Here is a 16,140-nt window from a genome sequence, read left to right as displayed (position 1 = left end):
CTCTCTGTCCCAAAAATAAAATAAACGTTGAAAAAAAAAATTTTTAAAAAAATGATTAAACCTTAGATTGTACCAGAGCATGTATTTTATAATCATATTGGTACAAGTTTTCTTAGGGCCATCAGGGTCAAGAAACAGAAATTTAATCCACATTAGATTAAGTAACAAGGAATTTATTGGCTAAATACAGAATCCAACAGTAGGAAATGAAGCTGGATTTTATGAGTGTTGGAAAGTTATCAGATGGCTCTTTTGTCGGTCTCTTTCCCCTTGGAGGCACATAGTCTTGGATTGCAACTTCTTGTAAGTGCTCCATTTTCTTGCTTTTTTTTTTGTTTTTTTTTTACAGAATATTTAAAAAAATTTTTTTTTTTTAATGTTTATTTATTTTTGAGACAGAGAGAGACAGTGCATGAATGGGGAGGGTCGGAGAGAGAGGGAGACACAGAATCTGAAACAGGCTCCAGGCTCTGAGCAGTCAGCACAGAGCCCGACGCGGGGCTCGAACTCACGGACCATGAGATCATGACCTGAGCCGAAGTCAGACGCCCAACCGACTGAGCCACCCAGGCGCCCCCAGAATTTTTTTTTTAAATTGAAGTATAGCTGACACACAATGTTACGTTAGTTTCAGGTGTGTGACATAGTGATTTTACAAGTCTGTACATTGTGTAATGCTGACCACAAGTGTAGCTACCATCTGTCACCATACACCACCGTTGACTACATTCCCTGTGTTATATATTTTATCCTCATAACTTATTTATTTCATGACTGGAAGCCATTTTCTTGCCTTGGGCACTCAAGGGAGAATGTGCACCAGCTGCCCACTCCTGGTCCACTTTGGTGTGGCTAGGAGAAGGGGGTCACTTGATACAACATATCTAATCATTATTTCAGCATGGGTTGAAGAGTATGGTAAGCCGGACCACTGTTTTTTTACAATGCATAATAATAAAGTAAAATCTTTGCTGTCTGAGAGAATATAGTCCTAGTGAGACAGACTGGTATGCACGCAAGTGGGATATAATCAGGGTAAGAAAATAATGCGAAGATGGACATTCTGTGAGGTGAATGTTCACATAGGGGTCCTGGTTTGAGCGACGCTTGTCCTTACAGCTACAAGTTTACTAATAAACAGAAGGCAGGTTTTCCAGATAGAGAATATAAGGAAAAAGCATAGAGGCATCAGAGGATGCTATCCAGGCAACTCAGTTCAATGTGGGCTGCAGATTATGATGGGCCTTGTATGCCACATGAAGACTGGGATTTTGATCTCACAGCTGGTTAAGAGCTGGCAGAGAATTATAAGCACGGAAACAACATTATTGGATTTGCTATTTATGAGACATCTGTTAATCATCTATCATGTACCAAGCATTGTGCTAGTCCTGAGGATTCCAAGAAGTTCTTTTGCCATTTTAATTTTCTTTGGTGATGCATTTTTCAAGCGTCCCACCTGTGGAAAACAATGTAGAATGTTGTCCTTAGGATTTCACAGTATTCAGAGTCCTTAAACTGGTGTTTAATGATACTATTAAAGTATCATAAAGTATAAATAGTACACTTTATGTAAAAAAAAATGCTTTGCAAAGTATCATTTAGTATGTCACAAAGCATTATGATAACATAACAAGCATTATTCTACCAAGGCAGAAAAGAGTGGCTCCCTCTTCACCTCAGCTTATCTAGTGAAGAGATTAACGTCTCACAGATAATCGCAGTACATTGTGGTAAGTAAGACAGTGGAGGTAATGGCCAAATGGGTGGTAATAAGAAAGCTTGGGGATGATTGTCAGGGAAAGGGAGGACTTCACAGAAGAGGTGTTATTTTGACAATCTTCAACTCCTTTTATCAAGCAGAAGATTAGGACAGGATGTTCCAGGCAGAGGGAATAGCACATGTAAACCTCCTGGGAATAAAGCAACAGAAAGGTTCAAGTTCTGATACCGTGGTGGTGGAGGAGGAAAGAGCATTGGGAAATGGAGCTGGGTGAGGCAGGGCTGTCTTTAGATTCTAAAGAGTCTAGAACTGTCATACGTTGTTGGTGGGAGTATAAAATGATATAACCCCTTTGGGAAAAGTTCTGGCAATTTCTTATTAATTATGTATCTGCCTGGTGGTCCAGCACTTACACTCTTGAGTATTAGGTAGTTACCCAAGAGAAATATTTATTTTATGATACAAAAGACTTACAGAAGAATGTGTATAGAGCTTCCTTCATAATAGTTCCAAATTTGAAATAACTCAGTCTTTCTGTAAGGAAAAAGATAAGCAGGTCAGTGGTAAAAGTAATATACTGATACACTCAACAAACTATTATGGTGAGTAAAAGATCCTTACGCAAAAAATGCCTATACTGTATAATTCCATTTATATGAAGTTCTAAAGTTCACAAAACTAGTAATAGATGATAAAGTCAAAACAGTGGTTGTCTCTAGGGGGAATACAAGGATGGGATTCTCTGGAAGGGGTAATGAGCCAACTTTCTGAGTGATGGAAAGGTTTGATATCTCGGTAGGGGTCTGGGTTACAATAAATGTATTTATCAAAACCCATCCAATAATAAACTTAAGATTTGTACATTTCACTGTAAATAGACTTTTATTTCTTCTCTCCCTCCCCCCCACCAAAATACCTGTGAACTCTGAACACAAGTTAAAGATGTGCATGCTGAAGCATTTAGGGTGAAGAGCACTGAGGTCTGCACTTTACTTGGAAATGGGTCAAAAGTAAGAGGAGTTATGTTTACATAGACGGATGATATATATATATATATATATATATATATATATATATATATATATGATAAAATAAGTATACCAAAATGTTAACATTTGTACACTTTAGGAGGTGGATATGTGGCTATTGGAAGTATGATCTCAACTTTACTGTATGTTTGACATTTTTCATAAAATGGGGGAAAATATAAAGGTTCTTACATACTGCTGTGTGAAGAATTTGGTCTTTATTCTGGCTTTGGAGAACTAGTGAATACTTTTAAGGGGAGTTCTTATATGTGAATTTTAAAAGAGAAAGAGGTCCAAGGCACAGAAGCTGAGGATTCTATTTTAGTTCTCTTGGTAAGAAAAGAGGAGAGTATGAAGGAGCACCCAGGATGGAGTAGAGGAAGTTTAGGGCATAGAATTGTTAAGTCTCAGTGAAATCAACTTGGTGATGGCAGGAGTTGGGATGAGGAGGAGATTGTGAACTGGTGCACAAGTCCTGGGGGAGGGACCACGACCTAGGGGCTGGTCTATGCGGTGATGGGTAGTACATTCAGAAATCTTTAACCTCAGAGAAAAGGCTTTAGCATGAAGTTAAAATGGAATGCTCTAGAATGAACAGTTGGGAGCTGACAGAATGTCAGCCATATTTGCCTTTCCCAAAAACCCCAGTTCTCCTTTGGAGAGTGTGGACCAGTAACACACATCATGGCTTGGTGGAGATGATTAAGAGCCGGAGCTTGGGTGTGTGCAGGCAGGGGCTGGCGGATCTGACCTCAGCCGCTCTGGTTGCACACCACTTATTAGAAGATTGCTGGCACCAGTGGCTTAGAGGGAGTGAGACGGTTCGGGCCCAAGAGGCTCTCCACTTCTTCAGGTGAGGGATGACGCAGGATGGAGCAGGGGGGTGTTGATTTCTTTTCCTTCTTTTTTTTTTTTTTTTTTTTTTTTTTTTTTTTTTTTTCTGAAATTTATTGACAAATTGGTTTCCATACAACACCCAGTGCTCATCCCAAAAGGTGCCCTCCTCAATACCCATCACCCACCCTCTCCTCCCTCCCACCCCCCATCAACCCTCAGTTTGTTCTCAGTTTTTAACAGTCTCTTATGCTTTGGCTCTCTCCCTTTCTAACCTCTTTTTTTTTTTTTTCCTTCCCCTCCCCCATGGGTTCCTGTTAAGTTTCTCAGGATCCACATAAGAGTGAGACCATATGGTATCTGTCTTTCTCTGTATGGCTTATTTCACTTAGCATCACACTCTCCAGTTCCATCCACGTTGCTACAAAAGGCCATATTTCATTTTTTCTCATTGCCATGTAATATTCCATTGTGTATATAAACCACAATTTCTTTATCCATTCATCAGTTGATGGACATTTAGGCTCTTTCCATAATTTGGCTATTGTTGAGAGTGCTGCTATGAACATTGGGGTACAAGTGGCCCTATGCATCAGTGCTCCTGTATCCCTTGGATAAATTCCTAGCAGTGCTATTGCTGGGTCATAGGGTAGGTCTATTTTTAATTTTCTGAGGAACCTCCACACTGCTTTCCAGAGCGGCTGCACCAATTTGCATTCCCACCAACAGTGCAAGAGGGTTCCCGTTTCTCCACATCCTCTCCAGCATCTATAGTCTCCTGATTTGTTCATTTTGGCCACTCTGACTGGCGTGAGGTGATACCTGAGTGTGGTTTTGATTTGTACTTCCCTGATAAGGAGCGACGCTGAACATCTTTTCATGTGTCTGTTGGCCATCCGGATGTCTTCTTTAGAGAAGTGTCTATTCATGTTTTCTGCCCATTTCTTCACTGGGTTATTTGTTTTTCGGGTGTGGAGTTTGGTGAGCTCTTTATAGATTTTGGATACTAGCCCTTTGTCCGATATGTCATTTGCAAATATCTTTTCCCATTCCGTTGGTTGCCTTTTAGTTTTGTTGGTTGTTTCCTTTGCTGTGCAGAAGCTTTTTATCTTCATAAGGTCCCAGTAATTCACTTTTGCTTTTAATTCCCTTGCCTTTGGGGATGTGTCGAGTAAGAGATTGCTACGGCTGAGGTCAGAGAGGTCTTTTCCTGCTTTCTCCTCTAAGGTTTTGATGGTTTCCTGTCTCACATTTAGGTCCTTTATCCATTTTGAGTTTATTTTTGTGAATGGTGTGAGAAAGTGGTCTAGTTTCAACCTTCTGCATGTTGCTGTCCAGTTCTCCCAGCACCATTTGTTAAAGAGGCTGTCTTTTTTCCATTGGATGTTCTTTCCTGCTTTGTCAAAGATGAGTTGGCCATACGTTTGTGGGTCTAGTTCTGGGGTTTCTATTCTATTCCATTGGTCTATGTGTCTGTTTTGGTGCCAATACCATGCTGTCTTGATGATGACAGCTTTGTAGTAGAGGCTAAAGTCTGGGATTGTGATGCCTCCTGCTTTGGTCTTCTTCTTCAAAATTCCTTTGGCTATTCGGGGCCTTTTGTGGTTCCATATGAATTTTAGGATTGCTTGTTCTAGTTTCGAGAAGAATGCTGGTGCAATTTTGATTGGGATTGCATTGAATGTGTAGATAGCTTTGGGTAGTATTGACATTTTGACAATATTTATTTTTCCAATCCATGAGCAGGGAATGTCTTTCCATTTCTTTAAATCTTCTTCAATTTCCTTCAGAAGCTTTCTATAGTTTTCAGCATACAGATCCTTTACATCTTTGGTTAGATTTATTCCTAGGTATTTTATGCTTCTTGGTGCAATTGTGAATGGGATCAGTTTCTTTATTTGTCTTTCTGTTGCTTCATTGTTAGTGTATAAGAATGCAACTGATTTCTGTACATTGATTTTGTAGCCTGCAACTTTGCTGAATTCCTGTATCAGTTCTAGCAGACTTTTGGTGGAGTCTATCGGATTTTCCATGTATAATATCATGTCATCTGCAAAAAGCGAAAGCTTGACTTCATCTTTGCCAATTTTGATGCCTTTGATTTCCTTTTGTTGTCTGATTGCTGATGCTAGAACTTCCAGCACTATGTTAAACAGCAGCGGTGAGAGTGGGCATCCTTGTCGTGTTCCTGATCTCAGGGAAAAAGCTTTCAGTTTTTCCCCGTTGAGGATGATGTTAGCTGTGGGCTTTTCATAAATGGCTTTTATGATCTTTAAGTATGTTCCTTCTATCCCGACTTTCTCAAGGGTTTTTATTAAGAAAGGGTGCTGGATTTTGTCGAAGGCCTTTTCTGCATCGATTGACAGGATCATATGGTTCTTCTTTCTTTTTTTGTTAATGTGATGTATCACGTTGATTGATTTGCGAATGTTGAACCAGCCCTGCATCCCAGGAATGAATCCCACTTGATCATGGTGAATAATTCTTTTTATATGCCGTTGAATTCGATTTGCTAGTATCTTATTGAGAATTTTTGCATCCATATTCATCAGGGATATTGGCCTGTAGTTCTCTTTTTTTACTGGGTCTCTGTCTGGTTTAGGAATCAAAGTAATACTGGCTTCATAGAATGAGTCTGGAAGTTGTCCTTCCCTTTCTATTTCTTGGAATAGCTTGAGAAGGATAGGTATTATCTCTGCTTTAAACGTCTGGTAGAACTCCCCTGGGAAGCCATCTGGTCCTGGACTCTTATTTGTTGGGAGATTTTTGATAACCGATTCAATTTCTTCGCTGGTTATGGGTCTGTTCAAGCTTTCTATTTCCTCCTGATTGAGTTTTGGAAGCGTGTGGGTGTTCAGGAATTCGTCCATTTCTTCCAGGTTGTCCAATTTGTTGGCATATAAGTTTTCATAGTATTCCCTGATAATTGTTTGTATCTCTGAGGGATTGGTTGTAATAGTTCCATTTTCATTCATGATTTTATCTATTTGGGTCATCTCCCTTTTCTTTTTGAGAAGCCTGGCTAGAGGTTTGTCAATTTTGTTTATTTTTTCAAAAAACCAACTCTTGGTTTCGTTGATCTGCTCTACAGTTTTTTTAGTTTCTATATTGTTTATTTCTGCTCTGATCTTTATTATTTCTCTTCTTCTGCTGGGCTTAGGCTGCCTTTGCTGTTCTGCTTCTAGTTCCTTTAGGTGTGCTGTTAGATTTTGTATTTGGGATTTTTCTTGTTTCTTGAGATAGGCCTGGATTGCAATGTATTTTCCTCTCAGGACTGCCTTTGCTGCGTCCCAAAGCGTTTGGATTGTTGTATTTTCATTTTCGTTTGTTTCCATATATTTTTTAATTTCTTCTCTAATTGCCTGGTTGACCCACTCATTCGCTAGTAGGGTGTTCTTTAACCTCCATGCTTTTGGAGGTTTTCCAGACTTTTTCCTGTGGTTGATTTCAAGCTTCATGGCATTGTGGTCTGAAAGTAAGCATGGTATAATTTCAATTCTTGTAAACTTATGAAGGGCTGTTTTGTGACCCAGTATATGATCTATCTTGGAGAATGTTCCATGTGCACTCGAGAAGAAAGTATATTCTGTTGCTTTGGGATGCAGAGTTCTAAATATATCTGTCAAGTCCATCTCATCCAATGTCTCATTCAGGGCCCTTGTTTCTTTATTGACCGTGTGTCTAGTTGATCTATCCATTTCTGTAAGTGGTGTATTAAAGTCCCCTGCAATTACCACATTCTTATCAATAAGGTTGCTTATGTTTATGAGTAATTGTTTTATATATTTGGGGGCTCCGGTATTCGGTGCATAGACATTGATAATTGTTAGCTCTTCCTGATGGATAGACCCTGTAACTATTATATAATGTCCTTCTTCATCTCTTGTTACAGCCTTTAATTTAAAGTCTAGTTTGTCTGATATAAGTATGGCTACTCCAGCTTTCCTTTGGCTTCCAGTCGCATGATAAATAGTTCTCCATCCCCTCACTCTCAATCTAAAGGTGTCCTCAGGTCTAAAATGAGTCTCTTGTAGACAGCAAATAGATGGGTCTTGTTTTTTTATCCATTCTGATACCCTATGTCTTTTGGTTGGCGCATTTAATCCATTTACATTCAGTGTTATTATAGAAAGATACGGGTTTAGAGTCATTGTGATGTCTGTATGTTTTATGCTTATAGTGATGTCTCTGGGACTTTGTCTCACAGGGTCCCCCTTAGGATCTCTTGTAGGGCTGGTTTAGTGGTGACAAATTCCTTCAGTTTTTGTTTGTTTGGGAAGACCTTTATCTCTCCTTCTATTCTAAATGACAGACTTGCTGGATAAAGGATTCTTGGCTGCATATTTTTTCTGTCTAGCACCCTGAAAATCTCTTGCCAATTCTTTCTGGCCTGCCAAGTTTCAAAAGAGAGATCAGTCACGAGTCTTATAGGTCTCCCTTTATATGTGAGGGCACGTTTACCCCTTGCTGCTTTCAGAATTTTCTCTTTATCCTTGTATTTTGCCAGTTTCACTATGATATGTCGTGCAGAAGATCGATTCAAGTTACGTCTGAAGGGAGTTCTCTGTGCCTCTTGGATTTCAATGCCTTTTTCCTTCCCCAGTTCAGGGAAGTTCTCAGCTATGATTTCTTCAAGTACCCCTTCAGCACCTTTCCCTCTCTCTTCCTCCTCTGGGATACCAATTATGCGTATATTATTTCTTTTTAGTGTATCACTTAATTCTCTAATTTTCCCTTCATACTCCTGGATTTTTTTATCTCTCTTTTTCTCAGCTTCCTCTTTTTCCATAACTTTATCTTCTAGTTCACCTATTCTCTCCTCTGCCTCTTCAAGCCGAGCTGTGGTGGTTTCCATTTTGTTATGCATTTCGTTTAAAGCGTTTTTCAGCTCCTCGTGACTGTTCCTTAGTCCCTTGATCTCTGTAGCAAGAGATTCTCTGCTGTCCTGTATACTGTTTTCAAGCCCAGCGATTAATTTTATGACTATTATTCTAAATTCACTTTCTGTTATATTATTTAAATCCTTTTTGATCAGCTCATTAGCTGTTGTTATTTCCTGGAGATTCTTCTGGGGGGAGTTCTTCCGCTTGGTCATTTTGGATAGTCCCTGGCGTGGTGAGGACCTGCAGGGCACTTCCCCTGTGCTGTGGTGTATACCTGGAGTTGGTGGGCGGGGCCGCAATCAGACCTGATGTCTGCCCCCAGCCCACCGCTGGGGCCACAGTCAGACTGGTGTGTGCCTTCTCTTCCCCTCTCCTAGGGGCGGGATTCACTGTGGGGTGGTGTGGCTCGTCTGGGCTACTTGCACCCTGCCAGGCTTGTGATGCTGGGGATCTGGCGTATTAGCTGGGGTGGGTAGGCAAGGTGCTCGGGGGCAGGAGGGGCAGGCTTAGATCGCTTCTCCTTAGGTGATCCACTTCAGGAGGGGCCCTGTGGCAGCGGGAGGGAGTCAGATCCGCTGCTGGAGGTTTGGCTCCGCAGAAGCGCAGAGTTGGGTGTTTGCGCGGAGCGAGCAAGTTCCCTGGCAGGAACCAGTTCCCTTTGGGATTTCGGCTGGGGGATGGGCGGGGGAAATGGCGCTGGTGAGCGCCTTTGTTCCCCACCAAACTGAGCTCTGTTGTCAGGGGGCTCAGCAGCTCTCCCTCCCTTTGTCCTCCAGCCTTCCCGCTTTCCGAGCAGAGCTGTTAATTTCTGACCTCCCAGACGCTAAGTCGCGCTTGTTGTGGGAACACAGTCCGTCAGGCCCCTCCGCTTTTGCAAGCCCGACTCGGGGGCTCTGCTTGGCCGGCGAGCCGCCCCTCCGCCCCGGCTCCCTCCCGCCAGTCCGTGGAGCGCGCACCGCCTCGCCGCCCTTCCTACCCTCTTCCGTGGGCCTCTCGTCTGCGTTTGGCTCCGGCGACTCTGTTCTGCTAATCCTCTGGCGGTTTTCTGGGTTATTTAGGCAGGTGTAGATGGAATCTAAGTGATCAGCAGGACGTGCGGTGAGCCCAGCGTCCTCCTAAGCCGCCATCTTGCCGCAACCTTCTTTTCCTTCTTAACTGAAGAGGGTTTTCGTTTCCAGCTCAAGTGCTACTTTCAAAAGAAGGGACAGCGCACAGAATTAAGTGTCACTATGTAACAGCACAGAGATTTCTGTACAACTCTCCATAACGCCGCACTGTGAGCATGCTGCGGACCTAAGTGTTTAGTCGGCTCTAGTCTCACACAGCTCTCGGTTGAGCTAGGCTGAGCATTCAGGGCTTTTCCCGTTAGGGGTAGACTACTTTACCCCTTTTCTTCCAATGTGTCCCTTCTATTCCAAACTAGAGTTTAACCTTCTGAAAGCCTAGGACCATGTAATATTTTCTGTTGTTTTGTTTTTGTTGTTGTGGTTTTTTTGGTGGCGGTGGGGGGGGGGGGGGAGCGTATCCTTTATGGTGCTAGACAAACACAGTGTGTAACACGCACTTGAGTATCTTTCATGCGGTGGGCATGGTACTGGGTGACAGAGGGCACAGTAAGCCTGTCATTGTCCCTGACTTTGTGCAGTTTATAGGATTTGGGGGGAAGAAGACATCAAACCAGGAATTACCACCTAAATATTTAATTATACTCCTGACATGTCCCAAAGGAAAAGTAGAGGGTACTGTGAGTAACAAGGGATTTAATTTAAATCAGAAGAAGGGGGTGGGGCCAGGGCATCAAGGGAGCGTCATCGGAGTCACAGCCTAAAACCTAAAGAATGCTTAGTAGGAGCTGGTCAGGCCAAGAACGAACAGGGCAAAGGGTGAAGCAGGCACAGAAATCTTTAGGGAGGGTGGAGTATAAGCAACACCGAGGAAGAAAGAATGCAACCAGGGCTGGACCAGAGTGAGCAGTGGCAGGCTGTGGTGTGTGAGTGAGGCTGCGGAGAGGTCACGTCACTTCAGGTAGGGCCTTGAGGGCTGGAGCCAGTGTTTGGAATTTTATTCAGAGAGGGGCAGTAACCCTGGGGAGTTCCAAACAGAGGAATGATAGTCACTTTCTGTTTTTAAAAGATCATCCCCCTGGCTGTGGTATAGAGAAGAGGAAATGGCTCATTCTGACCCAGGAAAGCTGCTCAGTGGATTTAAGTGAACACAGAATGTGGTCCTACTGATGTCTCTCACCCTTTGTCCGAGAGCTAACCCCATGGTGACGCTGCAGCGAAGGTGGGGCCGGGCAGCTCTGGGAAGGCTCTCATTTGGTAGGCTGGAGCTGGTGACAGATGAGGCCCCACGTGCTCTGGTTCTGGTCCTATGTGCAGTACTTCACACGCCTGTGGTGTGTGTGAGCCAACTTGATTTCTTGAACTTTAACTTTTTGTTCCCAGGCAGACAGGTACCGTCCCAAGAAATGTCTTTTTTTTTTTTTTTTTTTTTTTTAAGACTCTTGCCAAACCCCTAAAGAGAACCGCCTGAACTGGAGATGCTCTCCAAGTGTCCCAGTCCTGGAAAGGAAGAGCCAATACGAGCTGCCCCACATTCAGCCTGGGCTGTGGGCTTACTGGGTCCGGTTGCTGTTTCAGTGCCGCTGCCAGAGTTTGCCAGTCTCTGACTTTGTGCCCATGGTTCCTGATGAGAGAGGGAGGTGAATGTCTCTAGTCTTCCCCCATCTGGGTGTTCTTTCTGCCTGGGGAAAGGACTGCTTAGACATGTTCCCCCAGAAGGAGCTGGCACATGGTGGTTTTTAATCTGCAGCAAGTGAGGAGAGATTGACGTTAAAAAACAAACCCCGGGTCCCCACTGAAATCAGTGTTGACAAATGATGCAGACTGGCCTTTTCTCTTATAAAATCTTTGCTGTGCTCTTTGCCATCTGTTACAGAGCTGTGAAAATTTTTGTTCCTCCTGCAACTTTTGACAAAATTGTCCTCAATGTGAATATTCGATAGATGGGTGTTTGTTGGCCTCTTGGTTGTCACTCCCTGTGGGAGCTCACATACACTGCAGACTGTGCACCCAAATTCTTCCCGAACAGAGGACTCTCTCCTGCCTGGTCCACTGGAGAGGCCCCCTGGCCTTTCCCTGTGTCTTTTCCCTCCCCTGCCCTGATAGTGGAGGTGTGCCTGCGTGGTTCACTGTTGCAGGGAGGGGATGGTGGCCCGGGAGAGTGTAGACTGAGATGAGGGCCAGGAACTGGCACACCAGCATTTTAGCCCTGGCCCTGCCGCTAAGTAGCAAAACTAAAACCACCTAGGCTTTTCTCTATGCCTCAATTTTCCAGCCGGTCAAATGCAGATTGTAATACATGCCCTGCTTACTTCACAAGGCTCCCAAAGATCAAAGCAGGGTTCTCTAGTTCAGTCCTAGCCCAGAAATAGAGTTCCTTCACTGCACAGGGTTTAAGAGATTTCTTTTTAAAGTTTGTTGCCCGGATTTAAAAATCAGGAGATTTCAGAGAAAACTCTAGCTTTTCTTGGAAGTAAAAAAAAACTTGGCAACCCTCAGCCCACATTCCTCCATGGCAATTATCGGCTGGATTTGAGGAGTGGCTGCCTGTGAGCTGGGGCATGCACTTTCTGGTTTGTGCAGTCCCCATACTTCTTCATCATCTTTATGACAGTGAGTCTGTGTGCCTGGACTCTGTCTATACATTTTGCTATACCTGGACTGTTTCCCTCCTTTGCATGATCTCCTGGCCCCTATTGGCGTTTGGATTTATGCCCTTGATTTCCAGAAGATATTCCAGATTTAGAACTTTATGATAAATTAGGTATCATACAAATACAAAGGATTTGGTGTTGGGGGCGGGGCGGGGGGGGAGAACCTTTAATATTCATCACATATCTTTGCTGTGCTTGGTCCTCTGTTTATCATGTAATCCTCCCCTAAAGTATGAGGTGGATATCAGCTACCCTCGGCAGATGTGAGGACAGGGCTTCATGGAGATTGTGGCCTGTTTGAGCCTAACCCGTTGGACTGTAAAGGAATACTATGTGATCTCAATGTAAGCCGGGGGGGGGGGGGGATGTAGTGGCACAGCCCCCGCCCCAGAACTGCCTGTACGTATTTCTATCTGCAGTAGTCATGTAGGCAAGGGCCCGTTGTAGGACTAGTAGTGGTGTAGTCCTTTTTTCTTTATAAAATACTTTTATATAGAACTATAGAGCATTCTTTTATAAAGAACTACTTTTCTCCTTCTCCTTTAAAGCAGGAGTCCTCCGCTTTTTTCCCCAGTGTCTTTTTCAGAATTAATATTAAACAGATAAAAGGAAGCCGGGTGGAGCATCCCACCCTTAATAAATGGAATCATTTTTTTTCCTCCTGGGGCCACTGGAAGTACCTCCTGTGTCCTAAGGCTCTGAGGAACTGTTTAAAAACCACTTATTTAGTCTTAATTTCTGCAATTGAGAAAACAGGCCAAAGAGATCCAGCAACTTGTCTAGTATTGCCCTTTCTTTTATAGCTCCTGGATAAATTCCACTTTAACTGGGTTCTCTGTCTGATTCTTTAGACCAGCTTCTGAAGGTTGTTGTATGCTTATTTTCTCTTCCTCATGTCATTTGGAGAGAAATTGCATTAAGTCAACAGCATTCATTGGGTTAAATCTTATTTTAGAAGAGAAACAAGAGTTTGTGGGGCAAAGAACTGGAAGACAGGAGCAGAATATGGATCCGGACGAGGTTTTTCTCAGTATCCTCTGGTTCCTTTGGTTTGTGTCTCCTTTCATCTGAGACAAGTAGAAGGCATTCCTAAAAGTGTAGATGGGACTTAAGTGACGAAATGAAGTTTCCTTCCCCTGTAGGAAATAAGCAGGTAGCAGATTTTTAGTGGCTAGAATCTGTGCCCGATATTAAAATATCCACCCAAACCTCTTTGGCAGCAAATCCAGAAACCCTGTCTCAGCACCATGCCGGGCTTCTTTTGCATCTCAGTCCTGGGTCTAATCATGCTCATTGTCTGCCCAGCTGGTCCCCATCTGTGCGCACACCGCTATGGAGATTGTCGCTTTAGTGTTTTTCTTCTCTTCCCTGTTACCTTACTGCCCCCATCCCTCACTTTTCTTTGCTAAGTGGAAGCCACTGGTGTCTTGATTCATTCAGAGCAGCCCGTGGGGCCTGGTGCTATCTAGCATGATTCAGTATTTGAGACGAAGCCAGGAGAGGAACACTTAGTTCCTCAAAAGCCCCGTTGCTGATGTCGAACATCACGCTTAGGCTCCTGACGACATTCTGCTTAAAAAGGGTCAGCCATGGTAATGATATTGAGGACCATGATCTCTTGTTGATATCAGAGTTGAGTTTTTAGAGATTATATAATTCCCCCTCAAATCTCACTTGTCTGCCTCTCGCAGAAGAGAATTAGGCACTTCTCTCATCTTTGCTTGAGAGATAGAAGTCCAAGTTACCGCAGTAGTTTCATCGGTAATTCTGTGATCCTGTCCTTATTAATAGCCTTTTAGCAGGAAAGTGTTAGAAAGCAGCTAATCCTAGGAGTTTAAATGTTGAAGGATCTATAGGGATATGCACATTAAAACCATAATGAAATATCATTACACACTCACTAGAATGGCTAAAAGGAAAGAATATTTTTTAAATTTTTTATTTATTTTTGAGACAAGGAGAGACAGAGCATGAACAGGGGAGGGTCAGAGAGAGGGAGACACAGAATCTGAAACAGGCTCCAGGCTCCAAGCTGTCAGCACAGAGCCCGATGCGGGGCTCGAACCCATGGACCGCAAGATCATGACCTGAGCCGAAGTCAGCCGTTTAACTGACTGAGCCACCCAGGCGTCCCTAAAAGGAAACAATATTAACAATTGTATTAACCATACTAAGTGTTGATGAGGGTGTGGAACAACCAGAACTCTAATGTGTGTGGCTGTTGGGAATACAAAATGGTATAACTATTGTGGAGAACTATTTAGTAGTTTCTTATAAAGCTGAATATGCACTTACCATATATCCCAGCAAATTCCATTCCTACGTATTTACCTAAGAGAAATAAACACTTATATATACAAAAAAATGGACGTCTATATGAACACTTTATTTGTAATAGTCCCAAACTGGAAACAATTCAAATGTTCTTCAACAGGTGAATGGATAAACTAATCATGGAATATTTATATAATGGAATACTAGTCTGCAATTAAAAAAAGCCAACAACCCAGCTACTGATACATGTAACAATGAGGATGAATATCAGAAATATTATACAGAAGAAGCCAGACACAAGGATACATACTGTATGATTGCATTTATTCACACAGAATCCCAAGCAGGCTCCAGGCTCTGAGCTGTCAGCACAGAGCTTGACACGGGGCTCGAACTCATGGACTGCAAGATCATGACCTGAGCCAGTCGGATGCTTAACTGACTGAGCCATCCAGGCACCTGAAATGCCTTTTAAAAAAAAGTTTACGTATTTATTTTGAGAGAAAGAGAGGGAGAGTTAGAGGGAGGGTCAGAGAGAGAGAATCCCAAGCGGGTTCCACACTGTCAGTGTAGAGCCTGATGCAGGATTCAAACCCATGAACCATGAGATCATGACCTGAGCCAAAATGCTAAAATAAAGAGCCAGATGCTTAACTGACTGAGCCACCCTGGCGCCCCTATTTTGAAATGCCTTTGAAAAAGTATAAAGTCAAATACAAATGCTGGGTGGAGGCAAATTCCAAAAACTCCACTTCAGGGAAGAGGGTCAAGAACTGTGACAACCAGTGTATGAGCTTATATATGTGTATATATTTTTTCACTTTGTGTACCACTGGCTGTGGCACTTCATCCCCTGGCCTTCAGTAAGATGAGGTGTTAGATTAGATCAGAGTAAGAAACTGTAGGCTCAGAGACTCAGCCTTTCAGATGGGTTTCCTTTAGCCTCTGCAGTGTTGGCCTGTCCAGTGTTCATTTAAAATGTGATTGTTGCCAGTGTTTACATCTAGATATTTCACATAAAATTTTGGGTTTCCAGCTTATCTTTAGATACTAGCACATCTGACAAAGCTGGGTCCGTATTCCCATGGCACCCATTATCTGGAGTTGTGGAGTGGCTATTCCTTTACGTGAACCATTGCTTTATTTCCTGTGGTCTCCCCTGCTGTCTGTAACCTTTTCTATTCTCTGTAGTAACAAGGAGAGGAAAATGAATTAAGTTTTGACTGTGCCCACTATGTGTTAGGCACTATTCTAGGGCATAAGGGTACAGAGGGGAACTAAAGAGACAAAATCTCTACTTTCATAGTGAGTGTTAAGTACCCATCCATATCATTAAAAATTAGGGGGATAAAGTTAGACCCAAGAGTGTTATGTATTTGAGGGAAAGTGGGAGAAAGCATGTTTCTTTGCGTAAATAAAAAAGTATTCCCACATATTTAAGAGGCTAAAGTGTGTCTGTGTCAAAATTATTATGCCTATCTGGAGTTGTGGAGTGGCTATTCCTTTATGTGAACCATTGCTTTTTACTTGCTTACCTCACATAATGGAATGAATCCTTTTTCCCTTTGTGGTTCAGTAAATTCATGAATTTTCCCCCAAAAGGGATTCCAGGGAAATCATAGGGAATATCTTAGCTTTTCAAAAAAATTTTTTTAATGCTTTTATTTATTTTAGAGAGAG

The 16,140-nt window shown here is 42.7% G+C and overlaps 1 protein-coding gene across 12 annotated transcripts in view; it reads left to right on the top strand.

The window, feature by feature from the left end:
* Positions 1 to 16,140, top strand: part of AAK1 (AP2 associated kinase 1) — a 177,344-nt gene that overhangs the window by 65,092 nt on the left and 96,112 nt on the right. The window contains exons 1-3 of one of the 12 annotated variants that reach the window (XM_047851556.1): positions 1,673 to 1,751; positions 2,660 to 2,733; positions 10,602 to 10,754. The exons of 8 other annotated variants lie outside the window; for them this stretch is intronic. The gene's annotated coding sequence lies outside the window, so the exon portion shown is untranslated. Of the gene's footprint in view, positions 1 to 1,672; positions 1,752 to 2,659; positions 2,734 to 10,601; positions 10,755 to 16,140 lie in introns of those variants that run through there. 3 more of the 12 variants (XM_047851555.1, XM_047851557.1, XM_047851558.1) reach the window with 3 other exon arrangements.

This window comes from Prionailurus viverrinus, chromosome A3 (genome assembly GCF_022837055.1).
Source record: "Prionailurus viverrinus isolate Anna chromosome A3, UM_Priviv_1.0, whole genome shotgun sequence".
NCBI lineage: Eukaryota > Metazoa > Chordata > Mammalia > Carnivora > Felidae > Prionailurus > Prionailurus viverrinus.
This window is presented reverse-complemented; position numbering and strand designations above follow the sequence as displayed.